General features: G+C 43.8%; 1 protein-coding gene across 1 annotated transcript in view; it reads right to left on the bottom strand.

The window, feature by feature from the left end:
• The window catches only part of slc29a4a (solute carrier family 29 member 4a), a 141,999-nt gene extending 120,761 nt beyond the window's left edge, over positions 1–21,238 (bottom strand). Inside the window, exon 1 of the mRNA XM_041206883.1 lies at positions 21,199–21,238. The gene's annotated coding sequence lies outside the window, so the exon portion shown is untranslated. The remainder of the gene's footprint in view (positions 1–21,198) is intronic.
• Between the last annotated feature and the right edge of the window lie 800 nt (positions 21,239–22,038).

The following is a 22,038-nucleotide window of genomic DNA, read 5'->3' as shown; positions in this document are numbered from 1 at the left end:
TTAGCTAACACTGAGTGACCAGGTCCCTAAAAGCCTTTACTTGAGCTCATGTTTGCATCACTGGTGAGGTTGGATATTGTCCGCATGCCAATGATTTTAGCAATAACAGCATTTTGTTCTTTCGATACAATTGCCCTAAAAAACCTGGGTGCCTTAAAAAGCAAGCTCACTTACCACTTCTTCACATTAACACAGGCCCTCAACCTTTAGCACTTTGGGTGATTCATAGAAATCTACAAAATGCACCGCAGGAACTCACCAGAACTCCTTAGACAGCACCTTCCAAACCTGCAACTTCTACCACCTAAAAGGTCAAGGGCAGCAGATAGACAGGAACACCATCACCTGCAAGTTCTCCTCCAAGTCACTCACCATCCCGACTTCGAAATATGTCGCCGTTCCTTCACTATTGCTGGGTCAAAATCCTGGAAATTCCTTCCTAACAGCACTGTGGGTGTACCTACACCACATGGACTGCAACGGTTCAAGGCAGCAGCTCACCACCATCTTCTCAGGGGCAATTAGGGATGGGCAATAAATGCTGGCCAGGCCAGTGACACCCACATCCCATGAAAGAATTCTTAAAATTACAACTTAGATGTGAGTGCCTTTCAACATAAGGAGAGCTGTGAACTTCTGTTATACTTGTAATTTTGTACATTGCAATAACTTAAAATTCTAAGCAGCATTGTATAGTTTAAAGCACATACAGTGTGTATTATTTACAAGCTACAACCACAAATGTCTACCTCCTGCCATTTGTTTTTTTTTCTTTTCTAGAAGAAAGTGATTCTTGCTAAGGTTATACAAATGCTGGCTGCTCTCCAGTGTCTCAAATAGGTTCTCATCCTTCATTGATGAACTCTCTGCAGGTTGTTCAGCCTCAGTCAAACCTAATAGCATTCTCACCCAACATCCATATGCGTGCATCCTCCAGAATTATTAGTAGTGATCCTTGCCTTTCTTTTATTGATATTGCTGTGTCAGTGTTATTCCACATTTTCCTTTCTTGTTAATCCAATCTCCATGCACAATGTAACTTTCCATAGCTGCCTTCCACCCCATTTCTGCAGACTCACCTTGATCCCTCCAAAAACTTGGGTTCATCCAAAACTACCGCCTGTCAGGTTCTGTTTGACTATCACCCATGTTCATTGACTGACATTGGCTACTATCCAGCAATGCCTCGATATTACAATTCTCATCCTTGATTTCAAATCCCTCCATGGCCTCGCCCCTCCCTACCTCTGTAATCTCCTCCAGCCCCACAAGATCTCCACACACCTCCAATTCCAGACTATGGCATATCCAAGATTTCCTCCACTCCACCACTGGGGACATACGCCTTCAGTCACCTCGGTCCAAACTTTGGAATCCCTTCCCTAAGCCTCTCCACCTCTCTCTCTAAGATGCTGCTAAAAGCTTAACTCTTTCCTGAGCTTTTGGCCACCTGTTTTAATATCTGCTTATGGGACTCAGCATCAAACTGTGTTCACTAACACTCCTGCAAAGTGCCTGAGGATGTTTTTACTATGTTAAAGGTGCTGTATAAATGCACATGTTGTTGTTATTGTTGGCTCCTACTCTCAAAATTCTTCTCAGGATCACAAAACAATGGAAATTTTTACCTCCGATGCCATAAATGTAGTTTCGCTGTCTAAAATTTAGCCTGGCATTGATTTGGCCAGTATTCACAAGAGATTAAAACCTGGTTTCACTCTCAGAAATTGTATGCCATCTCAATATGATAAAATGATAAAAATCATTACTACAATTAATTCATTTGTTTGCAACTAATTCCCAAGTGAGTGAGTAATCAAGGCTTTCATGTTAAGTACGATCATATTTTAGGATTTGATCAAATATGTCACTTTTCTGAAGGTATTTGTCTGTCTTGTGCCAATGAGATATTCTGTCACCCTCAAAGAGAGACAGTCAGCACAGATTAAGTCTGTGGATGGGAAAAGGAAAAAAAACTTTGTAAGGATATTATTTATACGCTAGTTTAACACAGCTGAGCTTTCTATTATTTTCCCGCACAATTCAGCTGAATTTAGTGACTATTATGAGATATATATCAGGCCAAATTTCCTGGTCTCCGGTGCATATGACTGACTGACGGTGTACATCGGGACCCTGCGGAAGTCCTGACACACAGACCTACGTGAGAATTGCCCGGGAAGTTTAAACTTCCGATGGGCAATTCCCCTGTTCCCTTTGACCTTTCGCAAATGTCTCCGACTCTAGTTAGAGTCAAAGACTTGGGACAGTTCCAATGCACTTAGCTAGATAGTTACCCAGGAAATTTTAGACTAGTTTTTTTCTGCTTAACATCTGGGTAACTGCACAACTGACCCCTTGCCCGACTCATCCTCCCCCGACCTGACTACTCTTGACTATTACCCTTGACCACCCAACACCACCACCCCCCCGACCTGACCCAACTAACCCCAGCCACTCCACTACCCCTCTGAACCAACCGTCTCTTGACCAAACCTGACTAACCCCGGCCACCCTACCAACCCAGCCCAACTAACTCCCCCAACCGACTAACCCCCAATCTGACTATCTTCCCAACCCAACTTGCTTACTTGAGAAAGAGTTGTCAATCAAGCATTGTTTTCCCTTGGGTGCAGTTGTCTCAACAAACTAATGAATGTCTGGGCTGTCAGCCAAGAACATGTAAGGAGGCTTGGCTGAGAGTCCAGACATCCATTAGTCTGTCAAAACAACTGCACACAAGGGAAAACAATGCTTGATTGACAGCTTTCTCCATGATCCATTCTGTCAATTGCACAATACTTATTTACACAAAATTAAGAGGTGTCAAGTGCTTGTAGTTTCAGCTATTGATACTTGATTCACACTTTTATAGGGCTGTGTTAAAAGCACTTTTTTTAAAGAAATTATAAAGTTATGAATGAATTACAATTTATTAAAAGCTTTTCCACAAACCATTCCACTGCCATTGTTACTATAAGGTTCAGGGGTTCTGTACAGAGTGTATACTGAATGAATGGCCATGGAAGTAACGAAGATTGGCACGGGGGTATGACAGTTTTCTTAAAAGCTTTTCCACACATGCCAATGTTACTATACAGTTCACTGGTTATGTACAGAATGTATACTGAATGAAAGGGTATGGAAGTGCCATAGATTGGCATCGGGGTGGGTGGAGGGGCATAGGATGGCATGCAGTGTATGAGAGGCAATGGGGAATGCGTGGGGGAGCAAGGGCTGATGGCTAGAGGGCTGTTTTTTGTTTAATTGTTATTGCAACCAGAGGACCGAGGCAAGCTTTCTAACCAGCTCATCTCAGCACCCAGCAGCCCCTGCCTCTGATCCTAACTCCAGTTATCACCCGCAGCCCTGGAATGAAAATTCCACCTTTTCAGGCACTTTCTCCCGAGGCAGGCACACCAAGCTGGGAAATATCCGAAATGCCTCTACGCGCCTCTCGGATGAAAATTCAGCCCATTATCTCCAAGTCCTTTAAAACCAAAGTTTGGCATTCCTCAACACTACTTCTGGATTTATCTTATCTGCACCTTGGTAAGTCTACAGGCCTTGATTGTAGTTTCAACTTGGTTTCTCAATGGAAAAAAAAAATCACCTCTTAATTGTTAATCAGTCAATTGACATGCATTGACTGAAGTCAAACTGATTTAGGGTTCATTTTGGTTTAAGTCTGTACAGGACTCTTGCTGAAAACTATCCTCTTCACGATCGAGTTCTTTCATGTCGTCTGTGCTTTCATGGGCAGCTGTTAACCTTAAGTAAAGGCAAAACATAAAAGTAGCAGAAAGCTGTAGGAAAATATAACGGTTATTTATTCAAACCTACATCCAGGTTAAGACCAGCAAGAACGTTTTCCAGTGCTAATCTGAATATTAGAAAGAGCCACACAATTTGTGACAGACAATTCTTTTTTTAAAAAGAGACGTTCAGAGCCAACAATATCTTTAATCTCTGCTGTCTGTAACCAGTACCTGCCCTTCTGAGTGCATTTAGTCCAGTGGACAGGATTGTTTGCCTGAGAGTGGTATCTTTGCACTGTCATTTATCAGAGTGATTTATAGAGGCAGGCAGCAAAGGCCAGCTTATGACACATCTATTCATCCTTGAACACTGAAGGGGCACTTTCCGATATGCCAGCAGGTTGAATTTGAAAATTTATCTCATGTCAGGACAGGCCACCTTGAAAGATAAGCTGGTGAATTCCCCAAAACAAAACAAAACAAAAAATTCAGCATTAGTTAACTGCCGATAAAATGATCCATTTAAATGAAGGAAGCTGTAGGAGTCAAATTAAATATTACCATGAAGGTGCTACCATATCTTTCTTTTTCAAACCTCCCCAACTAAATCCTAATTTATCACTTTTTGTATGAAGCAAAAGAACTATTGGGGATACTTTAGTCAATTTTCTGGCCTCCTGAAAGCATTATTAATTCCCAGTGCGATACAATTCCATGATTAAAATGAAGAGGAAGAAATGGTCAGGTAGTATAGAACTTTAGTGTTGCTAAAAAAACCAGAGATACGGGGAGGAATTTTCCGGCCCTGCCTGCTACTGGGGTCATCCGGTCCCGCCAAAAGTCAATGGACTTTTGGTTGGGCCACCAAATTTCCCACAGCAGGTCCCGCCACGTCGGGGCTGGAAAATCCCAGGCATACTATCAAAGCTTTTCATCTTGCCCTCATCTGGGCAGCTTAAGAATTTTCCAACTGTAATGGGGGAACAACAATTTATACTGCATGAGAAGAGAGCGCTGACTGGTTGATAGTTAGTATTTCTTGTTTTCTAAAAGTAAAAGCCAGGCGACTCCAGTGTCACTGCCCTTCTGGCAAGTGAACATGTCGGAGCCCAAGAGACTCTTCAGCAAAAGGAATATTAAAAGAGACTCGCGGGGAGAGATGTAGCGTGGGGATGCAAGAAGCCAGGAAGAGTCTTCTTTATTTTCTTCAACAAAGGATCCATAGAAGGCCCGGGAGGGCTGTTCACTCTCCCAAACTTCCAAGGTTAAGTTAATCCATTGTGAAGATTCTTTCCAGGGGAGTTTCCAGTTCAGTGTTGAGAAGGTGATTTCTCAATCTGTTCTGTTCTTTTGAAGCAGAAGTATCAGTGCTAGGAGATGGAAGAAGGGAGCAGAGTTAATCAAGTGGACCAGATCATCTGGCTTGAAGAAACTTGGCTCTCTAACATGGAGATAAAGTTAAATGAACCTAAGAGCCAGCATCTCAGGTGCAAAGTCAATTGACCTTGAAGGACAGGTTTAGTAATTGGATTTAAAATAGCAATAACCTATTTGTTGATCTTTACACTATAGAATTTATCATTTAAAGTCGGCTGCTAGTGTGGCCTTTGACGTCTCAAGCAATAGTCCAAAAGCATTGTGATGGATTAATCATCCTAGTTATGCTCAGCAAATCAACAGTGACTAACTTTTTGTTAAAAAGTAAGTATTTGTGTCTCCATGGAGCAATAAAGAAAGAACTTGCATTTAAATTGTACCATTATAAGCTGAGGATGCTCCAAAACACTTCACCAATGAAGTACTTTTGATGAGTAGTCACTTATAATGTAGAGAAACACAGCAGCCAATTTATGCACAGCAAGGTTCCACAAACACCAAAGGAATAAATGTTTTTTAGTCGTCTTCATTAAAGGGTAAAGGACACTGGGGGAGTCCATCCTCTTCTTTAAATAGTACAATGGGATCTATTATATCTACCCAAGAGGGTAGATGGAGCCTTAGAGCGAAAAGAGAAATACATGGGGTGAACGAGAGAGGCACGAGAGGAAGAGAGATGGTGAGGAAGAGAGAGGGAGAAAAGAGACATGAGAAGGAGAACACAAAACATAGGGGAAGGAAGAGAGAAAAATATGGGGGAGATAAAGTGAAAATCTGTGCATTTAGATGGATGAATAGCCACAAGAAGCTGTGAAAATTCATAAACTTAAATGGAATTTTCAAACTAATGTGCCTAAACGTCAGAGGATTTGCTATTTCTTCTCTCACACTTTTTCCCCCTTTGGGATATAGTGGAGAAGTGGTAGAAGCATTCACAGGCTGATTTTCAGCCTGTTGAATCGTGTCATGAACACTCCTTCTGTGGCCAATAAGTCCTGGTAGGGACTTGAAACCAGAGGTAGGGAACACTACCACTGCACCACAAGACCTCCATCATATACTGTTAATGAAGTCTGAACAGTCTGACACATTTTTTCCAAAGCTCCATTGCCATTTTGATAAAGTCCCTCATAAGAGACTGTTGGCTAAAGTTGAAACCCACAGATGGAAGATATAATTATTGACCTGGTTAACAAGGCAAGAGACAGAAAGTAGGGCCAATGGGAAGGCACTCTAGTTGGCAGGATGTGACTTGCAGTGTCCTGCAAGGATCTGTGTTGGGGCCTCAATAATTCACTGTTTTCATTAACAATTTAGATATGGGCCAGAATTTTACGTTGAACAAGCAGGTGCACGCCCGAAATCACACGAAATAGTGTGAGAAGACGTTGGGTGCACATCCTGACATCTTTGCACTCACACGCAACATTACGATCAGTGGGCGTACGAAGGAGTTGGAAGCATGTCCTCCAACAATTAAATGGGCAATTAAGCCCACTACCAACCCAAGTTTATGTTACCCGTGCGATTTAGCACTCGTCACATGGGCAGGTGGCCAAGCCATTTTTTCTCATTTCTCACCCAAGGGTGGGATAAAAGGGGACTGGAGCATTGGCTGTGTGAGTTGACAGGAGTTCAGGTGAGAGTTTGCTGCTGCTTTAGTGCTGAGATTTCATACCTTTTCCTGTGATTTCTGCTGAAGTGTTTACTTTTGTTAGCGTAGCTTTGAAGACTTTTTTGTTTTGTCAACTTTCTTGGGAGGATTTCTGCCGAGTGCATCCTTCAGTGCACGGGACAGTGCCATCTGCATCTCAGCAGATGGGGATTGTTTACTCCACTCGTAGGACCTCCTCTGAAGAGGAAGAGAGGGACAGAAGGAGAGGAGGCCAGGTTTCCACAAGCAACATCCCAAGGAGAGACCTGTGCGAGAAGAGGCGCAGGCAAAGGGGGTGTAGGGCCAGCAGAGAGAGCAAGGCAGAGGATGCCACTGCAGAAGATGCCACTATCTTGCTGTCAGAGTGTACAGGCAGTGGTCCAGCTATCTCAACATGTCTGAGCTCCAGTGCCACAGGAGACGCCAACTCGCTAGGGGCACCGTGACATCAGCATGCCAGGTGATTGGGCCGGAGATCATCTCCAACTTTGTGGGTGCGCACCCAATGCCAGTGTCTCTGAAGGTCACAGTAGCCCTCGTCTATTTTTTGCATCCGAAACTTTCCAGGGGTCAGTGGGGGACCTGTGTGGAGTGACCCAATCAGCAGTCTACACTTAGCTCAGGCTGGTTACTGACACACTCTTCAGGCAGGTCATGACATTCATTCATTTCCGGATGGACGAAGTCAGCCAGGCTGAGCGAGCCAGAGGATTCACAGCCATTGGCTGGGTTCCCTGCATCCAGGGTGCAATAGACTACACTCATGTAGCCATCAAGGCGCCAGTACGTGAACCAGGTGCCTTCACACACAGAAAGGGCTTCCACTCCATGAACATGCAGATAGTTTGCGATCACAAGGCATAGATTCTGCAAGTCTGTGCAAGGTACCCTGGCAGCTCCCATGATGCCTACATCCTACGGCACTCCCAGGTGCCAGGGCTGTTCGTGGCTCCGGCTCAGCTGGATGGTTGACTCCTGGATGACAAAGGCTATCCCTCAAAGGTGGCTCATGACACCACTCTGGCACCCAAGGACTGAAGCAGAAGAGAGGTACAATAGAGTCATGCCTTCACAAGAGCAGTGGTTGAGAGGACCCTTGCGCTGCAGAAGATGAGGAACCGCTGCCTGGGCCGATCAGGGGGTGCACAGCAATATCGTCCAGAGCAGGTGTCACTTATAGTCATTGTATGCTGTGCTCTGCACAATCTGGCACTGGCGAAGAGGGACCTATCGAGGATGAAGATAGCGAGGCAGCTCTACAGGCCTCAGGAGGATGACTCTACTGATGAATGGGACGAGGAGCCCTGGCAGGCACAGAGTGAGGATGTGAAGGCAAACATGGGGAACCTTCATGGAGGCAGGGGCCCCAGCAAGGCTTTGATTCAACGTACCTTCATCTAGGTTGCCAAGGAATGACCTCAATCTCATGGCAAGGGCACCACCTCCTTCACACATTTCTGAGAAGGCAATTCCATGACCCCAGTGTCACTTCACAACCTCTAATAAAGTTTGCTGCCCGTGTCTATCAGGAGGCACCGATGAGCCGTGCATCTACGGAAAACATGAAGGACACTCCGGGCATTGAAACAAAATCTGGATTTCTCTCTTTTCCAGAGTTGCAAAAAAACAGAACATAACATAATTTTGTTGCTACTGTCACACAAAAACAATACATAACTCTGATGAAATGAAAGAACGTCACCCATGAAAAGCACATGCTGTGCTCACGGTGCCTTAAACTTGCGCATGAGAGTGCTGCATCTTGGTGCCTGAACCCCTGCCCTCGCCCCCTGCCCCCGCCCTTGCTGGCAGCAGCATAGGAGGCAGATTGCTGACTCTGCTGTCATGTGGGCCAGATGACCTTGGCTGTCGTCCTCTGGCCAGCAGGGCCTGAACAGGCTTTGCCAGCGACATGGCTGGGTGCTCTTCAGTTATTGCAACCTTATCAGATGCCAGTCATTGGAAGAGGGGCAGAGGAGCTGCTGCCCTCACCTGGAGTGTAGTGAGAGGAGCCCAAAGAGATGACAGGCAGCTCGCCCGCCAGCGTGAGGTATGTCTGGACCTCCATGTTATCCATTGATGGACGGACACCTAGCAGAGAGACTAGGTGCCTCATCCATCTGTCACACTGGCAGTGGCCTCCTGAGGTCACAGCCGGTATGTGGGCCTGCAGATCCAAACACAACCGCAGGAACCCCCAGATTCTGTTCCTGGAGATGACTTTCCATGAGAGTCACCACTCTCTCAATGGAAGCGGCTGTGTGCTCAGTGCTCAACCTCCTCATGGACTCTTCCAATGACAGAGACCTTGGCACGCAAACCCTCAGGGATCTCCGCCAGAGCTTCCCATGCATCCCACTGGACATCCAGCATCTGCTGCCTGATGGGCAACTGCAGAAGTTCATCATCTGTCCGGACTCGGCGTTGTCCTGGTCTGCAGCAGTCGCCTGACAGCTGGCACCCTGGGCACACTCTGCCTCCACTAGTTCCTCATGTGTGTGTGCCATGCCCTCCCTACAGTGCACTACCCTCTGAACCGACAAACTAATGCCCACCGACGTTCTTGTATTTGCACTGGTGCCTGGTAGCGAGACTGGGTGTGGCGCTGGTAGTTCTGTCTGCGGCTCCTTCTCAGAGAGGGTCCTCGGGGTCCTGGCAGCCTCAGGACAATGGCTCATCTGAGGGAGAAAGACAATGTGTCAGTATCGTCAATCATCACATAGTCAATGTGCATGCTAGGATGGACAACTGCATCATGGCGGCATCTTGATTGCTGGATCGCTGGGGGCTCTTGCTTAGATCATCTAATTTGAAATGAGACAACCCTACAATGTTTGCACACTCTGCCAATCGCTCACCTGCCCATTGGACTCTTACCTTCTTCCGACACCCCTTGTGCCTCGCTGGCACTCTAGCTCGAGGGCGTCCATCTCAAATTTGGTCAGTATAAGCTGGTTGGCCATCCCACCACTCTTTGTCTGCACTCCACAACATTGTGGCTTCTCTTCTCCTGTTTGGAACACAGTGCGTTCATTAGTCCACCCTCTCCCTTCAACACCATACTAGCCTCACCCCACCCCCGACCCCAGAGGACCAGTATGAGGAGCCTGTCAAATTTGCACATCCCACCCTTCAACGCCCCCAAATCTAGCAGCCACATTTCCCAGCCTTGGCCGGCACAGGCATATGTGCCTTTTTGTCACTCTGATTCTTACACCGCTAAGCACTACCAAGGACAGCCACCCTTCACAACCCCTCTGGACAGTGCCATGCCAACTCGATACGCACCCTTGCTGAGCGCAGAAAATCATCAAACCACTTGATCCGGGAGCAATGCACATCATGACCGGGGCTGCCACCTCAGACCAGGCTTTGTCTGGTGTGGTGGCCTCTCTTGCCATCCCGCGGCATCAGAATGTCCCATGTGGCATTCACTGCCTCCACTAGAGTGCACAAGCACTCATCCGAGAATCCAGGGTGGGCGGGGGGGAGTGTCCACTGCCATTTCCCTTCCATCTTGCATGCCAATGGGTGCGGAGGCCATAACGCCCACAAATTTTAAAAACTCTCCAAGACAACTGCCTGAGGCTCCTCAAGACTTCTTGACAGCTTTCAGGGAGCTGCCTCTGCTGTTTTTAAATGTCTCGCGGGGTCCCCATTGGACCCTGTGCCCACCACAATCCCTGTGGCCAGCACATGGAAAACGTCTGGGCTCAATAGCCAGTCAGTGTGAAATTGCATTCGGGGTCAAATCACAGCCGCTTCCGGCCTGTCAATCAAGCACACCCAACAAGCACAAAATTCACGCCATGGAATGGAAAACCACATATCCAAATTTGCCAATGATGTTAAAATAGGCCACATTATAAGAATGTTGTACGTAGAGGCTGATAATTTCTTGAACTTCCAGCTAATAGGTGAAAGAACATTTTAAATGTTTACTGTAACAAATGACTAACACTATTGTCTAAAAATTATTTTTGTAGAAAACTTACACTTTAAACTACAGAAAGGAACGTTCCCATTTTATACTCATCACACATCTCACTCTCCACATAATTATAGTCCTTATAGCACACAATCCACAGTTGCTCCCAGCTTTCAAAGGGTTCTCATTTCGCTATTTCACCAAGTAGTGACTTTGAGTGACTGCCTCAATGAGCTTCCCTTAGTTTTCAGAGTTCCCTAAATCCACTACAATGGGTAAAGTCTGTCTCAATGATTCCATCCCTCTGGCCGTGCTGGAACAAACCTCCCAGAATCCTTATTGGTTGTGGGATGTGTCTCTTCAACTAGAGACCGTCTCCCACCCCTGCACCTGGCTGTGTAGCTTGCAAACCCAAAATACCCTCTTCTCTCCACTGGCCATACAAGACTGCCTCGTGCTTGTGGTTTTCATTTGTAGGGAGGCCTGTAACTGGATCTCAAAAATGGCTTCCTCTGCACTCTTCCCCAAGGCGACATGAAACACACTAACCTTGCAGTTCTGAAGAAGCATCATACGGACTCGAAATGTTAACTCTGTCTTTCTCTCCACAGATGCTATCAGACCTACTGAGTTTTTCCAGCAATTTTTGTTTTTGTTTCAGATTTCCAGCATCTGCAGTATTTTGCTTTTAAACTAACCTCGTAACTAAGTAGAAATGTTGATTAACTATTCTTGACCCCAACTCTCTTCCATCTTAGAAGTAAATGGACAGTTTACAACAACATACAGTTAACACCTTTCTGGGACTTGAGAGTTAGGGCGGAATTTTCGGTCCCAAGTCTTGTAAGTATAGTCAAGCAATTTCCCAACTCTGCAGACCCGACTTAGGAGAAAGTGGTCCCGAATTGTCAGATTTTTGTTACGGGGGTGGGTAAGAACCGAAATCAGGCCCGCCGCCCCTGGAAACATTGCGGAGGCAGCTGCATGGGCTGCCGGCTACCAAGGCGAGCTGTTTAAAAGGCTCCCCTTGGTGCTGTGGGACTTTGTCCCAATTGTAATACAAACAATAAAACAAAAAAACAGCTCTATGGCCCTCGCCCCACAGACTCCCCATGCCCCATCCATGTCAACTCAATTCACCTCATGCCTTCAACCACCCCTCATGCCAATTTATGTCCCTCTACCCATCCCCATGGCCCTTTATAGTCCCAATAACAACATAGAACCAACTCATGCCCCCAACTACCTTTGCCCTTACACCCTCCCATACCAACTCACCCAGGATCTGCCAGGGGCAGACCTCAGGAGCCATGCCGAGATTAAATAAAATAAAATTCTTAGTATCGACTACAAGCTTCACTATATTAAAACAAATACTCTCATTGATAAAAGCCCATTCAATACATTTAAATCCCCTCAAGCACTTAATCCCTTATAAAAGCAATATAGCCCTGCATCAAAGACAGCTAATCTCTTTATGACAACTTGGAGCTGTCAATCAAACTGAGCTTGCAGGCCCCACTATGATAGAGGTTGTGGAAGCAGTCAAGCAGAAATAATAATAGCACTGAGGCCTATATTAACAAATCAATTGAAATTGTAAGCACTGATTTTGTTTTTCAATCCTAGGCTGTTATTTTTGTTTTAAAGAGCAGAGAATTTAAATAACTTGGCAGTTCGACAGCCCCACACACCTTATCCACTTTTTACATACATTCACGTTTACTGTTAACAATACCAAAAGTGTACCTGACCTCTCCAAAAAACTCCGGTAGGTTTAGACCTTTCAATCAAATTTGTAAAGCCCACTTGTCGTGTGACATGCCCCTGTTTCCGTACCTCATTCCCACACACCCCTCCACCACCAACCACACCCCTCCCCCATCCCCCCGTAGAAAATGGTGGGTCTGGATACAGGGGTGGGACTTCCAGATTCCAAGCTCTGGCTTCATTTTGATATGGCACAGAACCCTTCCATCTCCGTGAACACATGGGCTTCAGCCTACCCATTGTAAACTCAGAGACTGTGGCCATTGTCTCCAAGTGCAAACACCTTCTTCTCAGTAAAACAATCTAAGCCTTCCTTTGATCTCTAACAATCAAACCATCCAGGCTTACTGTCAGGCACACTGCAGAACAGATCACGTGACCCCTTCACTTCCCCTAAATTTAAAGACACACAGTCCCAAAACATAATAATCTTCTAAATCTCATAATTGTAACAATGTTGATAGAAGCATAAAATTCCAAATGTGTTAACAGATTAGGTGAAGGGGCAAAATGTGGCAAATGGATTTGAATGTAGGCAAATGCGAGGTCGTCCACTTTGGACTTAAAAAGGATAGAACAGGTACTTTCTAAATGGTGAAAAACTGGAAACAGTCGAAGCCCAAAGAGACTCGGGTGTTCAGGGACACAGATCATTAAAATAAACAGGTACAGCAAATAATCAAAAAGGTTAATGGAATGCTGGTCTTCATATCTAGAGGACTAGAATACAAGGAGGTAGAATACTTCAGATATGCAAAGTCCTGATTAAGGCACACAGGAGGGCAATGAACAATTTAGGAAGGATATATTGGCATTGGTAGGAATGCAATGTAGATCTACCAGAATGACACCTGGGCTCTTAAAGGGTTAAATTACAAGGAAGAGATTACACAAACTAATGCTGTATTCACTGGAATTTCAAAGATTAAGGGGTGATTTGATTGAAGTTTTCAAAATATTAAAGGGGATCAGATAGGGTTGATAAGGAGAAACTATTTCCATCAGTTGCAAAGTTTAGAATTAGGGGACATAAAACGAGGGGGCAAAAAATTAAAACCAACCCTTTCAGAAATAAAGTTAAGAAACACTACACACAAAGAATGATTTGGAAACACTCTTCCGTAAATGGTAATTGATGCTAGATCAACTGTTAATTTTAAACCCAATCAATAGAGTTTTCTTAGTCAAAGGTATTAAGGGATACGGTGAAAAGGCAGGTAAATGGAGTTAGGTCACAGATCACTGTGATCTCACAATGTCAGAACAGACTTAAGGGAGCTAAATGGCCTGACCCTGTTCCTATGTTCTTATTTTAGAAAGGAAGGACAGAACCAGAGTGTTAGTATAGATGATGTATATCTGTTAACCACCTTCTTCCCCGGTTTGTAAACATCTACTTTCTCTGCAGGTTGAATTCTCAGCCTTCGCATTCCAGGTGGAAATTTTTGCCCCTTGAGAGAACACATTAGGAATTCATAAGTGTGTTTTTGGCAGATGACATTGGAAAAAAATCAAAGTCATCGTGCAAGTTATATAGGCATAGACAATATGAAGTGAATAAATGCACTCTGTCAAAGTAAACCTAAACTCTGAAAAGTGTTAGTGAGGCAATTCTTGCAGCACACGGTCACAGGATTGATCTAACATATTGAGGCAGCGGAAGGCATCCAGAGGTGGTCAAAAATTTGATCCAAGTTTCAAATTATGGAGCCAAACAGGAGTTCAGAATGACAGAGCTACATAGACAGACTTAATGACTGACTCATTTCTATGCCATCATGTTCTTAATTTTCTGTAAATGTGATATAATGGACATGTAGTCTGCCTGTGATTCACTACAGGGAGTGAGTCTATTTAAACCTGCAGTAATAGGGTAACAAATATCTCTTTTTTTCTCAGTTTTCATTGTACCTCATGTCCAAGGACAAAAAAACAATGACAACACCTACACCACTGAGCTCTGGTTTAGACAATACTGGTCGTATCAATGGAAGGAAACTTATTTTTATCCATATAAAAACCACATACTTTCCAATAATAAGGTATTTCTGATGACATAAAATTACATTCACACTTGTGTTGGCAGCTTCACACACAGCACATTGATGACATTTTGATCTATAAAAGGTGCTTCCTTAATCCCAGTGCTTCCTGAAGGAGCAGGGGTGCAGCATGGAGATTTGGAGATGCAATACTGTAGCCCATATCTGACCCACACTTTATTTATGTGAGCTTCTCTGCTGGGAAGATGGAATCGCTTTATAGAATTTCATAGCATTTACGGCACAGCAACAGGCTTTTAGGCCCAACAAGTCCATGTGGTGTTTACGTTCCACCTAAGTGTCTTCCCACCCCTAACTCATCTAAGTTTATCGCATTATCCGTCTTGTCCTTTCTACTTCATTTTCATCTCTAGCTTCCCCTTAAATCCCTCTTATGCTTGACCTCAACTACTCCATGGGGTAGCAAGTTCCACATTCTAATCACTCCCTATGGAAGGAAGTTCCTCCTGAATTCATTATTGGATTATTAGAGACTCTTATATTTAGGACCCCTGATTTTATATGTTAATGTCTTGTCAAATTACATTGTCAAGGTTTGTTAATTACATTTTCAATTAATTACATTACAATTAAGGTTAAGAGAAACAGGTGATGGGTGTTAATTGAGCACATGTAAATAAGGGAGAGCTGTAGGACTGAACAAGTTGAGAAACTCTGTCAATAAAGAAAAGCTCTGTGTCTTGGTTTCTGCTTTACCAACCAGTTTGGATCCTATTAACATTATGTTGCTCCGTAAATGGAAACATTTTCTCTACACCTACCCACAGCAAGTTCTGTCATAATTTTAAAGACCTCTGTGGAATTAGAGCTTTTTATTCCATAGAAGAGAGACCCAACCTGCTTGATGTTTCCCAATAGCTTTAGTCTCTCAGCTCTAATATCCATGGATACTGCAGTTCTTCAATACCTCATCCTCCTGGTCACTGTTCTTGCGGGATTCTAGATAGCGAACGCAGAAGGGATGTGTGGAGCAGGATTCCAAAAAATTCTACTGAGCTGGAAAGAGACCTAAGCATCATATTCCATGAATTTCTAAAAGGTTCACAACCAGTGTCGCAAGACTATAGCAAAATCAAATGCGGTGTTGGGATATATTGTTAAGACAATGCAACATGAATCAAAAGGCTCATGCAGACAATGAGTTTTCTCCAAGTAAAAAGGATGCGGACAAATTCTTAGTTAAGGCTATATCACAGTGCACAAAAGGCGATAAGGTATTGAGTGATCTGCCTCACAGTCACTCTAGTTTCTGTGGAACTTATTTGATCGACTTCAGGGTCCAGAGAAGGAAAGGGTCATAATTTCTTTTCACTGAATTGGCCCAGGATTTTTTTAATCTGTTTTTTTTGCTTCATGTTGGAGACACCATGGCTGGTGGTGGTGGTGGTGGTGGGAGTGGTGGGGGGAGCGTGTTGTAACATAACAGCATGGCAAAGGCTTGATGGGCCAGCTGTTGTTGTTATTTTTGTATGTTTGTAGTCAATGGTGGAAGGCATTGTTAACCAAGACTGATCTCATCCACACCTGACATCGAGATATGAGTGATGGTTTCCAGCAGGGGTCACAAGATGTTGAGCAGGATTTTTATCCTTTCATGGCATGAGTGAGCGAGCACTGGCAAGGCCAACATTTGTTGCTTATCGATAATTGCCCTTCAGAGGGTGGTGGTGAGCCTCTTTCCTGAACCGCTGCAGTCTGTGTTGTAGAAATGTCCACAGTACTGTCAGGAAGGGAATTCCAGGATTTTGAAGGAACAGTGAAGAAACGGCAATATATTTCCAAGTGAGGAAGGTGAGTGACTTGGAGAGGAACTGCCAGGTGATGGTGTTCCCATGTGTCTGCTGCCCTTGTCCTTCTAGATGATAGAGACCGTGAGTTTGGAAGGTGCTGTCTAAGGAGCCTTGGTGAACTCCTGCAGTGCATCTTGTACATGGTACACTGCTGCTACTGTGCGTCGGTGGTGGGGGGAGTGCCAATCAAGCGGGCTGCTTTGTCCTGAATGGTGTCCAGCTTTTAAGCGTTATTGGAGCAGCACTCACCCAGGCAAGTGGAGAGCATTCCATCACACTCCTGACTTGTGCCTTGTAGATGGTGAACAGGATTTCGGAATTAGGAGGTGAGTTACTCACCACAGAATTCCCCACCTCTGACCTTCTCTTGTAGCCACAGTACTTATATGGCTAGTCCAGTTCATTTTCTGGTCAATGGTAACCCCCCAGGATGTTGACGGCTGCCAGACAGCATTTCCTCTTGCTAGATCAGAGGCACTGAGGCTACTTAAACATCAGGAGATTTGTCTTTTTGCAGAGAGTCAGGAAACTACAGGCCAGTCAGCTTAACATCAGCCTTAGGGAAAATGTTAGAAACTATTATTAAATATGTTATAGCAGGGCACTTGGGAAAATTCAAGGTAATCAGGCAGAGTCAACATGGTTTTGTGAAAGGGAAAATCATGTTCAATCAATTTATTAGAGTTCTTTGATGGAATCACATGTGCTGGGGATAAAGGGGAATTGACGGATGTACTGTACTTGGATATCCAGAAAGCATTTGATAAAGGTGTCACATCAAAGCTCATGGTGTAAGGTGAAACACATTGGCACAGATAGAAGATTGGCAGGCTAACAGGAAGCAAAGGGTAGCCATAAACAGGTCTTTTTCTGGTTGGTGGGATGTAATGAGTGGTGTGCTACAGGGATCAGTGCTGGGGCCTCAACTTTTTATAATTTATATAAATGACTTGGATGAAGGGTGCTGAATGGTTGCTAAATTTGCTGACAACACAGCAGAGTAGGTTGTGAAGAGGACATAAGGAAGCTACAAAGCGACATAGATAGGTTAAGTGAGTGGGCAAAACTCTGGCAAATGGAGTGTAATGTGGGCAAATGTGAAATTGTTCATTTTGGCAGGAGGAATAAAACAAAAGGCTTATCTAAATGATGAGAGATTGCAGAGCTCTGAAATTCAGAGGGATCTGGGTGTCCTAGTGCATGAATCACAAACGGTTAGTATCCAGGGACAAGAAGTAATTAAGAAGGCTAATAGAATGTTATTGTTTATTGTGAGGGAATTGAACACAAAAGTAGGGAGACTATGCTTCAGTTGTACAGGGCACGAGTGATACCACATCTGGAGTACTGTGTACAGTATTGGTCTCCTTATTTAAGGAAGGATGTAAATGCGTTAAAGCAGTTCAGAGAAGGTTTACTAGACTAATACCTGGAATGGGCAGGTTGCCTTATGAGGAAAGGTTAGACAGGGTAGGCTTGTATCCACTGGAGTTTAGAAGAGTAAGAGCTGACTTGATTGAAATGTTTGAAATCCTGAGGGGTCTTGACAGGGTGGATGTGGAGAGGGTGTTTCCTCTTGCAGGAGAATCTAGAACTAGGGGGTCACTGTTTAAAAATAAGGGGTCACTCATTTAAGACAGATGAGGAGAATTTTTTTTCTCTCTGAGGGTCGTGAGTCTTTCGAATCCTCTTCCTTAAAAGGCAGTGGAAGCAGAGTCTTTGAATATTTTTAAGGCAGAGCTGGGTAGATTCTTGATAAAGGGGGGTGAAAGGTTATCGGTGGTAGATATGTATGTGGAGTGGAGATTATAATCAGATCAGCCATGAGGGGCTGAGTAGCCTACTCCTGCTCCTAATTTGTATGTTCGAATGTAACCGTCAGGATGCTGAATTGAATCCCCGCACAAGGACTCCTGGAATAAAAAGACTCAGGATGCCGACAAAGAGCAGTATTCAGGAGTGCAACTCCAAAACCATCAGCTGAGTGATCTGAGGTGCTGCTTAGCAACAACAGTGGTTTGAACAGCCACAGAATTTGAATGCAGAATGTTATCAAAAGTCCTGACTGCTTGCTGGTTGATAAAAGAAAACCAACAACAAAAAAGGCAAGTTGAGAGAAGTAAAATCCATTTTAACGAAGACCTCTGTGTATCTAGTATCTAATTCTACTGGTTTGCTTGATTATGGTATCTGACTAACAGGCAAGCTGAGGGAGTGGGGGATGGAGGAAGGAATGGAGTGGAACATAAAATATTAGAAGTAAACAATCAGTAGACAATAGCCAAACGGTTGCTGAATCTTTGACTGCAAGGGAGGAGGTTGAGAGAGAGAGAGAGAGAGAAAGAGATGAACAGTAGAAACTGACTTCCATCAGCTATGAAATGATTACTGAGTGCAGAGCTGATCTTCAATTTCATTACCCAAATATCATTGCAGTCTCCTGCATTTCTCTCCAGATCTGAAGATAAGACACTAACTTTACCCATTTTTGAACAGTGGAAAGGCTGAAACCCTGTCACCATGAAGAGCTGATAGCCCAGCCTTCAACCAACTGAGATCTTAACCTGCAAAGGAGAAGGTTCATCTCACAACACAATAATTGTGTGCACTGCTGTGAATCGCACCTGCACTTTATCCGTGCGGAATCAATATCAAGAGATTTCAGAAGCACAATTTTTGTTTCTTGGAGCTGCTGGTGCTTGTTTGTCTCTGACCTCCGAAAAAAGAAAAAAAATACACTGAGAAACATAATGCTAGGAGGCAGCTTCTCCTTCATTACACTGAGCAATTTGCAATCAGAGCCAGAGGTGGCACAGATCAGAGAGTGGGCACTAATTCACAGGGAGGCACCGAGCAGAAATTTGAGTGGACAAGTCAGTGGATATAGTTCTTCCAATAGCTGGTGAAAGAACAGCATCAACTCAGACTTGGAATAGCTCACTTGTCCCCTCAATCTCTCTCTCTCTCCCCAGTCACTTTACCCCCTCACCTTCCCCAGGACTTTCACCATCTCCCCAATATCTTTCTAGCCTCTCATTCTCTTTCTCTGTTTCTCCTCTCAGTCTCTTGCTTCCTCTCCCATTCTCTCTCTCTCACTCCAGTAGTGTAATAGGTTAACAGAATAGTTATGGTAATGAGATAGTGATGTAGATCATGATGTAACAGTGAAATCAGCAGTCATATGCTAGAGACTGTGCAGAAGATGGAATATTCTGTGCTTATGAGAGATGTGCCTACCTGTAGCTCATGTATATAGTGTACATACTGTAAATAAACCAGTTTGAGATAACTACCTGAGTCAGACCATAGTTACCTAAGATAAGGTAGGTCACACAACCTGTATACAAAACAACTCCTCCTTGCCTCAGTCTCTCTGCCACACCTAGTTATTGTTTTTATTTCAATACCTAATGTTTCTCTCTCTCTTCCTCCCCTTACCCACCCACCCCACCAGCTCTGCCTGCCTCTTTAATGGTTAATGAATATCGCTTTGTATGTGAAGGGAGGGAAGTGAACCTTAAAGGGAGAACAAAACAAAAAGCTGGAAGACCATTACAACATAATTAGTTAAATATTCTTGCAATTCATTATTTGTCTGTGGGGATCTGGGAGTGGGTAGACAACAACAGTAATAAGCAGCTTGCGAAAAGGCCCAATGCTATACAGACAGATAAGCAGAAAAGGGATCTTATTCTTCCACATCTGAATGTATGTGTGCATTTACAATCTGAATTGCTTTTAGGCATGTTCTCCATCTTTATTTCAGTAGCTCTGAGCACTCCCCTGGCCCTAGTCAACAAAGGTACCACCTAGTACAATGCTATTGCATGCTACAACTATTTGTATTTATATAGCACCTTATTGTAAACCATCCCAAACCACTTCACAGCAGCACTATCAAGTAAAATTCAACAACAAGCCACATAGAGAGATATCAGGACAGATGACCAAATGTTTGGTTAAAGCAGATTTTACGGAACCTCTTAAAGAAACTGGTATAGAATCAAAAAGACAGAGAGGAACTTCCAAAGTTTACAGTCTAGACAGCTGAAGGCACAGTCACCAATGGTGGGGGCAAAGAAAATCGGGGATGCCGGTGGGGCCAGAATTCAAGGAGTGCAGAGATCGTGGTGGGTTACAGGGGTGGAGGAGATTAGAGGGAGGGAGAGGCAAGGCCACAGAGGGAACCAACCTCTGAGAATTTTAAAGGCGAGGCATTGCCAGGTGAATCCAGAAGATCTCAGATTCAGTTTGTGCTGTTGGCAGACCACAGCTGGGCAGCAAGATGTAGCCTCAATGCCAACAGGAGAAAAACTCACTAGGTCTCACATTCCTGATTGTTAACCCAGGGTCCTGATAAATGCCCAGTCTCTAGACACCTGCTGAAAATAGGACTGGATTTGCCAAAGGTCACCACCTAGGCCAAAGGTCGGCACCCTGCAGCTCCAGAGCCGCATGTGGCTCATCGAGGACTTGTGCAGATCTCAGCCTTGATCAATTGAACCCATTCTGATGGTAATTAAATGGCTTATTTCATTTTAAAAAAATGTTTATTAACATTGTACTTGTGAGAAAGTGTCATTCAATTAACAACTTTTTTTTGTAAAACCTTTAAAAATGTTGTTGAAATGTGTCACTGTCTTGTTTTTCACTATCAGTAACATTTGAGTAACATTCGAGTAAGCTATTGCATTTTTGACTGGTCAATACAAGGTACTGGACAATGGACTTTCCCCCAGCAGGGACCAGTGCCCTGGAAAGGGGAGGGTAAAGCGACAAAGACAGATAGGCCTTCTGACTCAATGTGTCATGCCTTGTGGGCTAAAGTGTGCAGTAACAAGTACTTGCTTTTAAATACCTCACTATGCCTGTTTGACTTTGTGTTCAGAAAAAATCTCTGGCCCCTATTCGTCATTGCCACACGTTTGCTTAGGGCTGACAGTTTGGATGCTTCTTTCAATCCCTTTCCTTATTTGTCAACGGCATTCATCCAGCTGGTGCACTGCAGTGAAAAATAAATAAGTTATCATTAAATATTTACTTATTCAATCTTGTTGTGTGTGTGTCCTGGTACATTCAAGTGCTTTGCTTTTCTTCGAAAATGTGACTGAGAATCAAGTAAACAGAAATATTACTGGTGTGCCATTCTACCTACAGTTTATGGTTTATTTTATTAAAACCTTCACTCGATCAGACCCTTTTAAACAGCAAGAAAGAAATTTTGAAAATTCTGAAGTTGACACTGATTTTTCTTTCATATTTTGTGATTAAATTTAAATATCAATTTGTCCAGTAAAAGCTGGCAAGCAATGTTCATTTTGCATTGTTTTACAGCAATAGAAAGGGAATCAAATGACCATTTTTCAATTACTTCCATGCATGGGAGAAAAGGTTCTTCTCCTTCTGTAGGTATCAGTTAGAAACACTCAATATATCCATGTACTCATGAATGCGACAGCACTTAAGCAACAGATAATATCATTTTGACAGGACTTTCTTAAAGGGATATTCTACAATGTTAAAAATAACTTGTCTGGATGTCAGAAAAAGTTAGAAAAACCCACAAATTTGACAGCATTGGTTATGACCACAGGGCCTCCAGATCCTTATGTGGCCCTCTGGGCGGATCCCAATTTGGAAACAAATGTACTGTGAATTCAGGAGGTTCCACACCAAGAAGACAAGCTTCCCAACAAAT

The sequence above is a fragment of the Carcharodon carcharias genome, chromosome 15 (assembly GCF_017639515.1).
Source record: "Carcharodon carcharias isolate sCarCar2 chromosome 15, sCarCar2.pri, whole genome shotgun sequence".
Lineage (NCBI taxonomy): Eukaryota > Metazoa > Chordata > Chondrichthyes > Lamniformes > Lamnidae > Carcharodon > Carcharodon carcharias.
This window is presented reverse-complemented; position numbering and strand designations above follow the sequence as displayed.